The sequence below is a fragment of the Saimiri boliviensis genome, chromosome 2, assembly GCF_048565385.1.
Source record: "Saimiri boliviensis isolate mSaiBol1 chromosome 2, mSaiBol1.pri, whole genome shotgun sequence".
NCBI classification, from domain to species: domain Eukaryota; kingdom Metazoa; phylum Chordata; class Mammalia; order Primates; family Cebidae; genus Saimiri; species Saimiri boliviensis.
Window position 1 is genome coordinate 115,184,650 of NC_133450.1, and position 16,179 is coordinate 115,200,828.

Genomic DNA, 16,179 nt, shown 5'->3' on the forward strand with positions numbered 1-16,179 from the left:
AATCATCATTTAAGTAACATTTCTTACAAATTTATTTATTCTTAATCTAGTCAGGATGAAACCATATAATTTCAAAATGTGGGACAATCTGAAAAACAACTGGCTTGGACTCTGAAGCAAGAGAGATTAATCTATGTGAAAGGTATATGGTTGTTTAAATATTCTTGAAACATTGCTCCTAGTGAGGGAGCATGACACAGAATAAATTCTCAAAAGAAAAAGCATCAATGGGTTCTGAGTAGAATGCCTAAAATACACTCATGTAAACCATATGCATACTGTTTCAGGTATGCTTACCTCCATATCACTCCCATTTTTAGGAGTGCTTAATTTCTGATTTTTACCTGGGTTTCACATAGGAAATGTGTTTGACTGTTAAGTGAGAGTCTCTATGATTAAAAAAAAATAAGCATATGTGAAATAACTGGAAGAAAATATAAGAAAAATATAAGCATATATGAAATAACTGTATCATTAGTTGCATAGCAAAACAGGATTGTGAAGTATGATTTATAATCTTGTATTATTACAAAATGTAAATTGTAGAATATTCTCCTTATTGTGGCCATCCAGCATCTTAGGAAAAACATTGCTATTAATGGAGAAATTTCCACCTTGTGTATTCCTCCTCTCCAGGAAGAGCCAGACTCTCTTCCCTACTTTCCCTTTTAGGTGAGGCACAAGAGATTTGGTAAATTGAGTTCTGCCAATTAGATACATTCATGAAAGTCTTTTGTAATTGATTCACATGAAAAGAGAGTATGCAGAGTCTGTCTTTCAGTAAATGAGGCAGAAGAAGTGCTTGCCTTTTGATGCCAAGAATGAAAAGTCTTGCATCTTGTAGTAACCAGGATTTTCACTGCAATCTGGAAGGTCTGGGCTGCAGCAGCCCTTGATGTGTGGTTTGGGTGCCATTCCCAGCTGTGTATCCCCTACTTTGGCTCTCTGGCTCCCTAAGAAAACTGGTGAGCATCGTAATTCCTTTGGCAAAGCCCTTTTCTGTTTAAACTGACTAGAGTAAATGCTGGTTTTGCTAATGAGAACCCTGTCAGGAATGACACTAACTGACTTCTACATTTCCCATTATCCATGGAATCTTAGCGTATTCTGTTAGAAAAGTATTCCTCTGTTAGACTCCCTTCCACCATTTTTACATCTGCATATTCAGTGTTACACCAAATAATTATCTATTATAAACAGTGATGATAGGACATCTTTTGTGAAGCATAAAATTATGAGAACTATTATAATGTTCACAAGGTCATAGCTTCATTTTTAGAGATGGGCCAACCTGGTGGTTCTTGGATTATGAAAACCTTTCCAAATACCTTTCAGTGGCCTTTACTTTGTCAAAATCTCCATCACATCTGAAGATTTTGAAACATTTAATACATATGTTTCTAATTTATATTGAATCAACTCATCCAAGTAAATCTCCAGGATGATAAAAGCGTGCTCAAGGTGGCAAAGAATCTGTTAATGAATTTTTTTTTGCTGGTTATATATTCTTAACTGGAGCACTTTCAGTCTGGGAGAATTGGAAATAAGTTCAGAACTTGGCTCAGTTGTTTTCCTTTACCTCAATATGAATTTCATTTGAAACTGAATGGTGGCACTATACTATGCTACTTGTTTTCTTGGTAGTCTACCCGTTCTTCAGTTTGTGTCTGGCTGAAATACAATCTGGATACACTGGTGACAGTGATAATGAGTTGGATTCATTTTTCCTGGCTTAAAGTTTATATGGCAGGAAAATATCAGTGATTTAGGTCCACAGTGATAGAGTGCAAAATAATTTTTTCCACCCCATCAACCCCATTTGCTTTAGCTTTAGGCTGAGGGACACAGATATTGATGAGGCCATAGCAGAATGTTAAGATTTTTATAGTTCTTGGCTAAACACTCTAACTCCATGCTAACCAACTATCACCAACCAATCTGTCCCATTGAACTCCATTGAATTAAGCTTCTGAATCCAATAGGCAAATTCACAAGTCACTGGCAGTATTTTATTTCTGTTGCATAAAACTCAGTGTCCACCTTAGTCTATGTTTATCCCAGAAGGCTTTGTGTCCTCTCCCCAGTAGTTTCTATTCTTAGAAGAGATGTTAGAATGACTGGGGATAAGATCATAACTTGGGGCCCAAGGTAACCTCCTTAATTTTTTTAGGAACTTTATTCATTTTCATAAAAAAAGTATTGAACTTTGCTGTACTGATGCGATCAGGTTAGCTACTCTAGTGGATGCCCTATACCATTCTCCCCTTCTTCAGTATGCTCCAGCTGTATTGACGGTCTTTCAGTTCCACATCTCTGTGAGATCCTTCTTGCCTAAAACCCACATACATGCTGTTCACTCTGCCTGTGAACACGACTCCATCCTTGTTTATTCCCACAAATTGACACCTACTATTCCTAGCTGACTCTTCCTTATTCTTAAGGCCTCAGATTAAATATACTGTTTTCAGAGAGGTCTTCTCTCATCACCCAATATAAGTTCACCTTCCTGGCACATACTGCCTTCATTGTACATCATAATTAGTGAGTAAAGATTGATTGTTTTCCTGTTTATTTTCTCTCTCCCACAAAACTGTAAGCTTCACAAGGGCAAGGACCATGTCTGTTCTGTTAACCACTGTGTATCCAGAGTTTCTAGTGCAGGTTCTGGCACATGATGGACACTCCACATAATCCACTGATAGGTAGTTTTGGCCAGGCATGGTGACGCATGCCTGTAATCCCAGCAGTTTGGGGGTCCAAGGTGGGTGGATCACAAGGTCAGGAGATCAAGACCATCCTGGCTAATATGGTAAAACCCTGTTTCTACTAAAAATACAAGAAAATTGGCCAGGCATGGTGGCATGCGACTGTAGTCCCAGCTACTTAGGAGGCTGAGGCAGGAGAATCATTTGAACCTGGAGGCAAAGGCTGCAGTGAGCAGAGATCATCACACCACAGCACTCTAGCCTGGGCAACAAGAGCAAAAGTCTGTATCAAAAAAAAAAAAAAAAAAAACCAAACCAAAACAACAACAAAAAAAAACCCCCACAAAAAACAGAGAGGTAGTTTCCTGTTCTCATTTTAATCTGACAGAAAATGTGTTTAATTAAACATGTAAATAGGTTAATAGACAGTATGTTTATGTCCAAGAGATGAATTCAATAAAGAAAATGCAAAGGTATCATTCCCGGTTAGAAGTTTCTTCTGTAGGTTAGTCTAAACACAAATTTCCTGGCATTCTCTTCAGACATTGCTGTTAACTTGGGCCAAAAAAATAAAGGTCATAAAACTTTCTCTCACTGAATTCAGTTGAGTTATATTGTCTCAACCCCAAAGCTAGAGGAATGGAAGTGGCTTTTCATCATTGAGAAATGAAAAAATGCAATGAGTAAGTCATTGTTTTGATACCATTTTATGTTAATCATCTCTCTGAGTGCTTCATTTCTCTCATCCTTGCTTTTAACGATTCTTACCAGAAGTGAATAAGTTTCCAACATTTCTGTACATAAGCTAAGAGAGAGGAAGGAAAAGACTTGGCATGATTTCAAATTGTTCCAGCCATCTGTCCTGTTTGGGTGACCTGCATTCCTTCAGTCTGCTAGTAAAATGCTAAGCATGCCTGAGTGATTGAAAATGGGAGACAAGCCTTCAAATTCAAGGTTACCAAAAAGTGTTGAAATAAGTTTTAATGACATATGGGAAAACAATAAACCAACAAGGGGAAGTCTAGAATTTCATAGAACTGCAGTCTTTGTGTCTTCCCTGTTGATTCTTTGAAGTCATCTCCTAATGAAAGAACCCTCTCTCCAGTGACCTTTAATTAGTGTTGCTTCTGCTTCAACCTTTCTGCTCTGCTGCCTTGCATACAGTGGAAATTAGGAAAGTTGAGCAGCCACTGGGGTACTATGGGATCAAGAATATTGGAGGCCCTGGAGATATCCATAGCACAGTAGACACTGGGAACACAATGAAGAGAGGGCACACAGATGTCCCATAAGCCATTCACCAAAACACAGTATGGATAAGAGGCAGGAGAAGGGACAGGCAATATGTTTTTGTCTTCACTGTCAACAAAGCTTCAGAATTGGCCCTCCATCTGAATAGTCTTTTATTTTTCGCCCCATAGTCAATCCCTCTCCTGACCTAAGGTGTATTGTATTGCCATGCAATACAATCTGTTTAGAGAGCCCAATGCCCTGGTAAGTGCTGGGCATTGTATTTCCCACTGCAGTCACCCAAAGAACAACAATGGCTCCTGCCCTTGGGAAGCTCATTGTCCTGGAGTTGGGGGAGACAATGGGGACCTGAAAATACTGTAATGTATTAAGTTCCACAATAAAAGTATATCAGTATGCTGTGAGAATATAGAGAAGAGATTCCACGTGGACTTTTGGGACTAGTGGGAGCCCTTCTAGAATGCAAGTTCCCCAAAGCCAGTCATGGGCCAACCTTGTAAGCTTTTTTTTTTTTTTTTGTGTGTGTGTGTGTGTGTGTGTATGTGGATATCAGTTTCAGGCTTGCTACATTTACTTGTTTCTGCACACCTACTCATTTTTTTGTGTATATATGTAGTCATATAATTAGGAAGAAGAATAGGCATTGAATTTGTATTACAGTTTCAATTCATTTTAAAGAATACTTCATCTTCCTTATAATATTTAAAACAAATTTAATACTTATTCTTAGTGGTATTCTGGAGCTATTCTGTAACTGCATGTAAGAGCCAAATATTAAATCTCCAGGAATTTTGTGAGCTACTCATTTGAAATCACCTATAACAGAAATATTTACACCAAAGAAATTGCCAAGTTCTATACATCAGGACTTTCCTGTCTTCATGAAGAGCTGGTTATTAAACAATGACCAGCAAATCTTTGCCTATGTATGTATTCCAAAGGAAAGGGTGAGAACATAAAAAGAATAAACTTTCATGGTTAGTAAGTAAAATCCCTATTGAAATTTATTTATTTTTATTTTCTAGTTGTTTTATATATATATTTATTTTTTAAAATTATACCTTAAGTTCTGGGGCACATGTGCAGAACATGCAGATTTGTCACATAGTGCCATTGTGGTTTGCTGCATTCATTGCCCTCATCATCTACATTAGGTACTTCTCCTAAAGTTAGCATTCCCCAATCCCCCTACCCCTGATATTCCTCCCTGAACCCCTCCATCCCCCAACAGGCCCCAGTGTGTGATGCTGTTCTCATTGTTCAACAGCCACTTATGAGTGAGAACATACAGGGTTTCTGTTGTTGTGTCAGTTTGCTGAGACTGATGGTTTCCAGCTTCATCCATGTCCCTGCAAAGGACATGAACTCATCCTTTTTTATGACGGCATAGTATTCCATGCTGTATATGTGCCACATTTTCTTTATCCATCCTATCATTGATGGGCATTTTGGTTGGTTCCAAGTCTTAACTATTGTAAACAGTGTCATACCAAACATACATGTGCATGTGTCTTTATAATAGAACAATTTATAATCCTTTGGGTATACACCCAGTAATGGGATTGCTGGGTCAAATGGTATGTCAATTTCTAGAACTTGAGGAATAGCCACACTGTCTTCCACAATGGTTGAACTAATATACACTCCCACCAACAGTGTAAAAGCATTCCTATTTCTCCACATCCTCTCCAGCATCTGTGGTCTCCTGATTTTTTTTTTAATGATCACCATTTTAAATCTCCAGGAGTTTTGTGGTTTTGATTTGCATTTCTCTAATAACCAGTGATGATGAGCATTTTTTCATATTTTTTTGGCCACATAAATGTCTTCTTTTGAAAAGTGTCTGTGCATATCCTTTGTCCACTTTTTGATGGGGTTGTTTCTTTCTTGTAAATTTGTTTAAGTTCTTTGTAGATTCTGGATATTAGCCCTTTGTCAGATGGGTAGAGTGCAAAAAATTTTTCCCATTCTGTTGGTTGCCAATTCATGCTAATGATGGTTTTGTTTGCTGTGCAGAGGCTCTTCGTAAGTTTAATCATATCCCATTTGTCTATTTTGGCTTTTGTTGCTATTGCTTTTGGTGTTTTAGTTATGAAGTCCTTGCCTATGTCTATGTCCTGAATGGTATTGCCTTTGTTTTCTTTTAGGGTTTTTATGGTGGTAGGTCTTATGTTTAAATATTTAATCCATCTGAAGTTTTTTTTCCTTAATAAGGTGCAAGGAAGGGATTCAGTTTCAGCTTTCTGCATATATCTAGACAGTTTTCCCAACACCATTTATTAAATAGGAAATCCTCAACCCATTGCATGTTTTTCTTAGGTTTGTCAAACATCAGATGGTTGTGGATGTGTGGCATTATTTTTGAGGCCTCTGTTCTGTTCCATTGGTCTATATCTATGTTTTGTTACCAGGATCATGCTGTTTTGGTTTCTGTAGTCTTATAGTATAGTTTGAAGTCAGGTAGCATGATGCCTCAGCTTTTTTTTTTTTTTTTGTCTTGGTTATTTAGGCTCCTATTGGGTTCCATTTGAAGTTTAAGGTAGTTTTTTTCCAATTCTGTGAGGAAAATCAATGGTAGCTTGATGGGAATAGCATTGAATCTATAAATTACTTTGGGCAGTATGGCCATTTTCGCAATACCGATTCTTCCTAACCATGAGCATGGAATGTTTTTCTATCGGTTTGTGTCCTCTCTTATTTCACTGAGCAATGGCTTGTAGTTCTCCCTGAAGAGGTCCTTTACGTCCCTTGTTAGTTGTATTCCTAGGTATTTTATTCTCTTTGTAGCAATTGTGAATGGAAGTTCACTCATGATTTGGCTCTCCGTTTGTCGGTTAGTGGTGTATAGGAATGCTTGTGATTTTTGCACATTGATTTTGTATCCTGAGACTTTGCTGAAGTTGCTTATCAGCTTAAGGAGATTTGGGGCTGAGACAATGGTGTCTTCTAAATTACAATCATGTGATCTGCAAATAGACAATTTGACTTCCTCTTTTCCTAACTCAATACCTTTATTTCTTTTTCTTGTCTGATTGCCTTGACCAGAACTTCCAATACTGTGTTGAATAGGAGTGGTGAGAGAGGGCATCCTTGTCTTGTGCCAGTTTTCAAAGGGAATGCTTCCAGTTTTTGGCCATTCAGTAATAGCTATTAGTTTGTCATAAATAGCTGTTATTATTTTGAGATATGTTCCAATAATACTTAATTTATTGAGAGTTTTTAGCATAAAGCACTGTTGAATTTTGTCAAAGGCCTTCTCTGCACATATTAAGATAACGTGGTTTTTGTCTTTGCTTCTGTTTATGTGATGGATTACATTTATAGATTTGCGTATGTTGAACCAGCCTTGCATCCAGGAGCTGTTTTTTTCAAAAGATCATCAAAATAGATAAATAGCTAGCCAGACTAATAAAAAAGAAAAGAGAGAAGAATAGAATAGATGCAATAAAAATTGATAAAGGGGAAATCACCACTAATCCCACTAAAATTTAAACTACCATCAGAGATGACTACAAACACCTCTATGCAAATAAACTAGTAAATTTAGATGAAATGGATAAATTCCTGGACACTTACACCCTCCTAAAACTAAACCAGGAAGAAGTTGAATCCCTGAATAGATGAATAATAAGCTCTGTAATTGAGGCAGCAATTAATATCCTATCAACCAAAAAAAGTCCAGGATCAGAGGAGTTCATAGCTGAATCTACCAGAAGCATAAATAGGAGTTGGTACCATTCCTTCTGAAACTACTCCAAACAAAACAAAAAGAGGGAATCCTCTCCAACTCATTTTATGAGATCAACATCATCCTGACACCTAAACCTAGGAGAGACTCCACTAAAAATTAAAATTGTAGGCCAGTATCCATGATGACCATTGATGCAAAAATCTTCAATGAAATACTGAGTAACCGGATCCAACAGCACATGAAAAAGCTTATCCATCACAATCAAGTCAGCTTCATCCCTATTCACATTTGTTTAATCATTCATTCATTTAAGTTTACTTAATAAATGTGGAATGCAGAAGAAGTTCTGCAGCTAAATTCATCGACTTTACTGAGCTTACAATCTAGTGGGAGAGACAGATAATAAACACAAACATAGTGGAACAAAGTATTCTCATCTTAATCTGTAATTTCCTTCACTACCATAGAAGACTCAGAAGTAAGAATAGTGTTTTCTCTTCTCCTACTCTGAGAAGCTTTATTTGCATTTGGGCTCTGTAATTGTTAATAAATACGGTGATGCAAGGTTTCCTGAAGACATCCCCCACCTCCAACAAATAAATGAATAGGCTTTTGTTTGGCAAGTAAAGGACAAATGACAGAGGCTGCTACTGAGACTAGAGAGGCAATACTGGCCTTCCCTGAAGAAAAAGTGCCGATGTGTGTGTTTGTTGAATATGAGAGAGTTGTGTACTTTAGGGGAGTGAATAGGAAGGTGGCCATCAGCTACAGCATGTACCGTGATTGGTACATTTTTCCTATTCCTAAGAACCATGGTGTACATATCAGTGCTTTGAGGAGTGGCAGGGGTTCCCAAGGAATGGCATATGGAAGCTAGGAGGGTAACACCAGGAGAAGCAGCTTTCAGAGCCCAACTAAAGATGCTCAGAAAGCCAGGGGCAGTCAGTGATAGTGACAGAGCTCTTACAGTGTTCTGAACACTGTTCTAATGTTTGTGCATGTTTTAACACTGTTAATCTACACAACAGCCCTGTGAGATGTGTATTGTTTTATAGAAGAGGAAACTGAAGCACAGAGAGGCTGGGGAATTTTCCCATACAGCTGGAAAGTGTCGATTTCATGCTTGGTTCATTTGGCCACAGAAGCTGTCCTCTTAATCTGTGCACTATGAGACCTCATCAAATGAACATACCCACTCTAAATAGACCAAGTTGTTTAGACAAAGACTGTTTACATGGCAGTCATCTTGTTTGGAGGGCTAGGAGCACTTTCTCTATTTTCAGAGCACTATTTAAGCCCCTAAATTTCAAGGCAGCCCTGAGAATGAAGGGCCAAGTTGTGAACTGTGACAGATATTGGATTTCTTGCTTCCCTGGCAAATGGGGGCCTTAAACCAAACAGAACAAGTTCCCTGCTTCTCTGCCATAAAGGAGGTCCCAATCCAGAGGGCTCCGAGACAGGTAAATAAGCAAATCCAATCTCATCTAAAGGTGCTGCCAAAGGCATCCCTGACGTGGCCTCTCACTTGTCTGACACCACCTTTGAGAGACGTTTCTTTTTTTTTTTTAATTGCATTTTAGGTTTTGGGGTACATGTGAAGAACATGCAAGATTGTTGCATAGGTACACACATGGCAGTGTGGTTTGCTGCCTTCCTTCCCCTCACCTGTATCTGTCATTTCTCCCCATGCTACCACTTCCCACCTCCCCACCCCCCCCGTCCCTCCCCCATTTCCCCTCAACGGACCCCAGTGTGTTGTGCTCCTCTCCCTGTGTCCATGTGTTCTCATTGTTTAACACCCGCCTATGAGTGAGAACATGCGGTGTTTGATTTTCTGCTCTTGTGTCAGTTTGCTGAGAATGATGTTTTCCAGGTTCATCCATGTCCCTACAAAGGACACGAACTCATCGTTTTTGATGGATGCGTAATATTCCATGGTGTATGAGAGACGTTTCTGATCTAAAAGTCTGTAGTTAGAAAGCGAAGGTTCCAGTTGCTGATGGAGTGCTCAGCTTCTCCAGCCCCACCTCTGTGACATCTGGCTTGCCAGCCAGCCCTGCCCTGCGGCTCAGTTCTCCCTGTTCCGCAGAGCTGGGGATGACTTTTCTCAATCGGTGAGCACGTCTTCATCAGGAAGTCTTTATGACTCTGACAAGATAGAAGGCATGAACCAAAAAAGAACATAACAGGGAGAGCAATTGAAGAAACATGCAGAGAGGTCTCAGGCAGGCAGAAACACAGGGAAAAGGGGGGTGTCCTCAGTAGTAAAACTGGCAGCCATGGCCAAGGTTTTCTGCTCTTACTATCTGATTATTAGAGTTTTTCTCTTGCTCAAGTGACACTCACGGCTCAGGCCAGCCCACCAACACACTAGTGCTCAGTGAAGCATCAAGGAAGGCTATTGGTTACTGAATTCTTTCATTAGTCTCTAGGCTTTCAGTCTCCTTGGTAGTAACTGACTTTTCAAGTTCTATCTGCCTTCAAAGAAAAAAAAACACTAACTTAGCCTTGTCCCTTTCACACTTTTCATAAGGCACTAAAAGAACCACCATAATTTTTTAGTTACATAGATTAGATTTATTTTAAAATGGGCATGAATTATCATGGTCAGTATATTGCGAGTATGTTGGAAATGTATTCAAGGCAGGGAAACTTAAGCCTTTCCATACTTAAATGCCCATAAAGTACAAATGCCTGTCAGCTTAGTGTGATATAAATATATTTCGAGTTATTGTGAAATTGACCTCTCTCTTGAAGGAAGCTTAGGAGTTTTGCCCTTGGAAATCTCATTGGCTCCCCTGAGTTTTTTTGTCTTGCATATTACTGCCTGTGAGCCTGCTGTAGACCCTCAGCAAAAAAGGATGCATTAGAGTCTGTGTGCTTATGCAGTATGTCATTTTGAAGAAAGTCAGCTGCAGTCATAACTGCATTTGCTAGATTGATAAATTATCTTTATGAGCTTTGTTCCTTTCCTTCTTTCAGAGGCTCTCTCATCTGTCAGAGATTCTGGAGAGAAAGCTATGAATTCAAGAAATCTGTTTTAAAAATATGTCCTTTAAGAAAGTTCCTCTTTGAAAGCTGAGACTTCTAAATACTCTTAATATCTCTTGCTATTATTAGTTTAATGCAAATACATTAAATAACCGAGTTTAATAATGAGACGAAGTAGTTAATATTTGCCTAAAATGGCCAACAATGGTTATGAGAAGTTTATTCCTATATTACCTATTCTTTGCCTGCCTTGTTGCTTTTTTCTCATCTTTTGGCTAAAGTACATAGAGAACCATTTGTTCAAGTCCCCTTTGCCAGAATATTTTTCTGGAATTTTCCCTTCAATTCCACAATCTTACTAACAAAAATTTCATGTTAGTGAGCAAATATTTTCCTCCTAAACTGAAATTCTGTTTAGTTCCCACTTGCCAAAGCCTGCGTGATTTGAACATTCCTCTTTGCTTAATATCAATCCCCATCAGATAATCATTAAATGAACAGAGGCTGCAGGTTAGAAGGAATGCTAACAATGCAGATAAAGTCCTCATAACTGGCAGCTGTGAATTAATTCAACCAGATCACAACCCAGGAGGGAGACTGTCAAAGGGAGCAGAGCGGGCTGGGAGAGTTGGCTTCGGTGCCTGCAACTTACAGCACCTTCCCCTAGGCCAAGCAGCCTGGCATTTCATATCTAAAGTCATCACAGGAATGAGACAAATTCCATTGTCCTATCTGGCAACTGCTCACCATGGCAAGTCCACCCCCTGTGACTGTCAGAAAGGGAAAAAGTCACGTATTTTCACCCACGGGAATGAATTAAAGTGACTACTGACCCAACTAGGGGACCTTAAGAAAAGGGTCAATTGACCTCTTGAGCCATTCCATTTACCAGTTCAAGGCCGCAAGAGAGTATGAGAACAGATCCTTGGGAAATCTGAGTTCTAATCTTAGCCCCTGTTCCTCCTTTGATCTCTCTGAATAGCCTGCTTGTTGATTGGAACCTACCTTCACCATCAGCAAAAAAAAATCACTATTTTAGTTTCTGAGCTCCATGGCCAAGCTCCAATCACGTTGGGTTGTTTTGCATCGTCAACTAGCCATTTCAGGCAGGGGAACATTAGTGTATTCCTGACCAGGAATTAGAATTCTTTGACCAGTAGATGGAAGCATTTTTAATATCTGTTTTATCATTATTATACTTTAAATTCCGGGATACCTGTGTAGAATGTGCAGGTTTGTTACATAGGTACACACATGCCATGGTGATTTGCTGCACCCATAAACCCGTCATCTATATTGATATTTCTCCTAATGCTATCCCTTTTCTAACCCCGCTCCCTGACAGATCCTGGTATGTGATTTTTCCCCTCCCTGTGTCCATGTGTTCTCATTGTTTGACTCCCACCTATGAATGAGAACATGTGGTGTTTAGTCTTCTGATCCCGTGTCAGTTTGCTGAGAATGATGGTTTCCAGCTTATCCATGTCCTTTCAAAGGAAATGAACTCATCCTCTTTTATGGCTGTATACTATTCCATGGTGTGTATGTATCGCCTCTCAGCCTTTTGGCTAAGACCAAGTGTAGAAGCATTTTTTTGACCATGTGACACTTTTGGCTTCCTAGTCCTAGGAAAAAAACAATCTTAGATTTCTAGGAAGAGCTGTGAAGCTGAGGCACCAGACCCTTTGTCTGACATGGTACCTTTTTTGTGTATAAAATACCTTTCCATATAAAAAGAAGTGTGAATATTTTGAGGAAAATCAGAAAAGAAGAAATTAGGAAGTGGCCAAAGTTTACTTTCAATAGCAACAACCACCTAGGTCTCTTAAATCCCTCACACTATTAATTAAGCAAGGTAAAATGAAGATCAGGATTTACAACAACTTTTAATTTATAATCAGTATAGTTCTCCATAAAGCCCAAAGTATTTTATAAATGAAACATTCTATCTTTAACCAAAGAGCAGAGGGAGAAAAGAGTTTAACATACATACTCTGCCCGACTGGCTGCTGGATACCAAAACAAATAATCTTTTCACTGGGACCTAATCTTTTCACAAGGAAATTATAAAATTTCCTTGACCTATTTTTCTTAAGATTGGTAGGTTTTATTTAGAAACAGTAGCACATATTTGACAGAAATGTCAAAAAGATTGTAGGTTACTGCTAATCACTGGCAGTAATTCAAATATGGAGCAATTAAGTGTCTTGACATAGTTGATAACTAGATGTTACAGAAGCTGAAATATAACTACTTTCTTACTCTACCTCCAAAAGCTGAGACCCAAGGTATGTTCTAATAAAGCTTTGAATAACTTTTCTGCCACTGAAAGAAATTAAATCTATAGCCTACACTTTGAATCATACTAGAAGGAAGACTGGCCGCCCTTGATGATATCAGATGTCTTATACTAGGGCATTCTCCAGCAAAAGCTCCAGTATTCTGTGATAGCTAGGAGTATCCCAGGGATATTTTAGGCTATCTACATATGGATCAACCTAGAAACTTTGCTGATATGCTCTTCTAAATATTTTCTCTTTAGAGTAGAGGAGATAGATAGGTCATCTACATATATATGTGTGTGTATGTATATATATATCGTTTCTATATTAATAAAAAGATAATGCATGTGTCTGTATATATATGTATGTGTGTGTTCATACACAAACACACAGTGAATGAAAGGCCACACAACCACACAAGAGAGACTGCATCATGCAAATGTGGATTTATTCATTTAATCCTGTAATCCTAAAGTTAGCCCCAGGTAGCTGTCCTGACCTTGAAATAAAAAGTTTTATGAGAAATAAGAGAAGGTAAAGCATACTGTTTCCATCCTACCGCTTATTTTCGTCTCCAGATACTACTGATAACAAATCCTTTATTTCAGACAGGTTTCCTGAAGGAATCTTCTATCTCTATTCCTATTTCCTCACTTCCTACTCGTTTGTCAACCTACAGAAATGTAATATTTCCCCTTCACACCCTGACAGTCCTTTCACCAACGTGACCAGTGATTTAGGCATCCTTAATCTAATGGAAACGGCATTGATTATTTTGGCCACCTAGCTGCATTGAACGTTATTCCTTCTTTGTCAAAACAGCCTCTTCAGTTGCCTTCGATAACACACTCCTCTCTGGCATGAGCTTCCTCCATGCCGTTTCCCCGTGTCTCAGAACTATATGGCTGGCCTTCTCTTTTCTCACTTTATAGTCTCTCCCTAGACCATTTTGTCCACTTACCTATAAACTGATTTTTAATTTGCACCTATACCTCAAACCCAGATATATCTTGTATACATAGACATAAAAATACATACTACAGTATTTTTCAAGCTGCAGATCCCAACACATTAGTGAATTTGAAATCAGTTGTGTGAGTAGAGACAAGCATTTAAAAGTGAAATCTGGTATGAAATAGCATAGCAAATATCAGTGACTCACATTTAAGTAAAATGTTTTTTTCATGAAACTTTTTTTTTATTTGTGTGGTAGTTTGGGATTGTGATTTTTTTTACTCTGAATCATGGTTAAAAACATTGGAAAGACACTGGTCCACTAGACTTCAAAATACTATAAATTAGGTAGCTGATAGACAATATAATTTTTTTTCTCCCAATTTTGGAGGCTAGAAAGTCCAAGATAAAGGCACTGGCAGATTTGTTGTCTAGAGAAGGCTTGATGTCTGGTTCATAGATGGTGCCTTCGAGCTGTGTCCTCACCTGGTGGAAGGTCCAAACAAGCTTTCTTGGGCCTCTTTTAGGGCCATAATCCTATTGATGAGGGCTCTGCCATCATGATCTGATAACTCCCCAAAGACCCTACCTTTAAATACCAACACCTTGGGGGGATAAGAAAAACTTTTTGGGAAACATTCAGACCACAGCACAGGGTAACGTGAAAGTTGAGTTGAATTCACTGACGGTACACCTTTAGCAGACTGCTGAGGGATCTGGCCAACATACTTAATGTTTTAAAACTGGTATCAACCAATACCGAGCCCTAGATTTCACAGTCAGAGAAATGCCAAATAAAGTATTGAACATTTGGACTATGCAGCTGACCTAGAATGGTTTTTCTTAAGTTCAGGAAAATGAAGAAAGGCTTGCTAACAATTATCAATAATATCTAACTGAATTCACATATGGATCCATTTCATGATCCAATCAGGAGCTACAAGATTGCCTGCAAGGCAATGAAACATTTTATTTATTCTTAGGAATACCAGGGTCTAACCAGTTAAACCTGGTGAGAGCTAATGAGCCTTTTCATTTGTGGTTGCCTACCATGAATTTTGATTCGGCCTAGCAAGGGTTAGTGTTATTTCTGAAGTTAAGTTGACGTTACTTACCTATACCACAAAGTAAATAAAATGATGTCTAATGAATAGATAGTCTTTCAGAGGATTTCTTCATTGAAGGCTGCAGTTCTTTCAGTTTCTATTGATAATAATTTCTGTACATTTATGGAATGGAGAAAGTCTGCAGCTCCTTTCTCAAGGTTATTCAGGACAAATGATTCATTTAGAAATACCCAGCTTCTTTGCCATAAGGTTGGCTTTCCTGAGGCGCTTTTAGTGGAAGAGATGGGAGCTTAGCCATTATTAGGGTTGGAGACACCACTCTTTTCTCTCTTGGTGTGACCCATCTTCTAGGGCCTTTTCAAACAGCAGGCAAACAAATGCTCTATGAGCAGGAAGTGAAGTTGGAGCTACAAAAGCGAGAAGCCCTTGGAGGCAGCCGTCAGGGGCTCCAGACATCTGCAAAAAAAAAAAGTTAAAAATGAGTCAATATATGAAAAATTTGGAGGTGTTCTAAAGCTTTCTGAAGACATCAGAAGGCAAACATCCTAAGAAAAGGAATTTAAAAAAAAATAAAAACTGCCACTTTTACAGACTTCTCAGAATCACCACTGATTCTATTTAACCTGCAAATATTTAGTTGGGCTAATGTTATTCATAGCATAAAAATGAAAAAAACATATTTTTAGCCAAAATAAATATAAAGGTAAAATAGAAATTTTGAGGAAATAAACCTTTGATAATGAATATTTTAGAATTACTGTATGTCAAGTCCTTTAACTGTGTTTCCCCAACAGTAAGTCCAGGGACCGCCTGTACTGTCGGATATGAGGCTTATCTCTGAGGGTAGCTTGGTGTCTGCATCCCAGCCTGAAGGCTTAGACCAGGATACATCATTTACCCAGAGCAATGGAAGTACAATTATTTTTAAGAGTTTTACAAGTGTTGAGACAGATCCGCTTTTTGAAAGTAAAAATTTCCAAAGATTTTGAAGAGGCATTTTCAGTTGCTAGAATTTTCAAAAACAATAGCATCAGTTGAACTTTTGATAACTCTCTCAAAACTCTCAAAAGTGTCTTACTTTTCTCCCCATGACAAATATTGTACAATTTAAATTTCTATTAAAAGACCTTCAAAGATTTGTATTTAATAATGTAGGGCTGCACAACCTAGTATGGTAGCCATTGGCCATGTGTGGCTGTTTAAATATAAATTAATAAAGTTAAAAATGAGGTTCCCCA

At 38.4% G+C, this 16,179-nt stretch overlaps 1 long non-coding RNA gene across 3 annotated transcripts in view; it reads right to left on the minus strand.

Moving 5' to 3' along the window:
• Positions 1 to 9,737: 9,737 nt before the first annotated feature.
• The window catches only part of LOC141583651 (uncharacterized), a 415,823-nt gene continuing 409,381 nt past the window's right edge, over positions 9,738 to 16,179 (minus strand). For 2 of the 3 annotated variants that reach the window (XR_012516412.1, XR_012516410.1), the window contains exon 5: positions 11,855 to 15,397. This is a non-coding gene — a long non-coding RNA (uncharacterized LOC141583651). Of the gene's footprint in view, positions 9,796 to 11,854; positions 15,398 to 16,179 lie in introns of those variants that run through there. The other variant, XR_012516411.1, reaches the window with a different exon arrangement.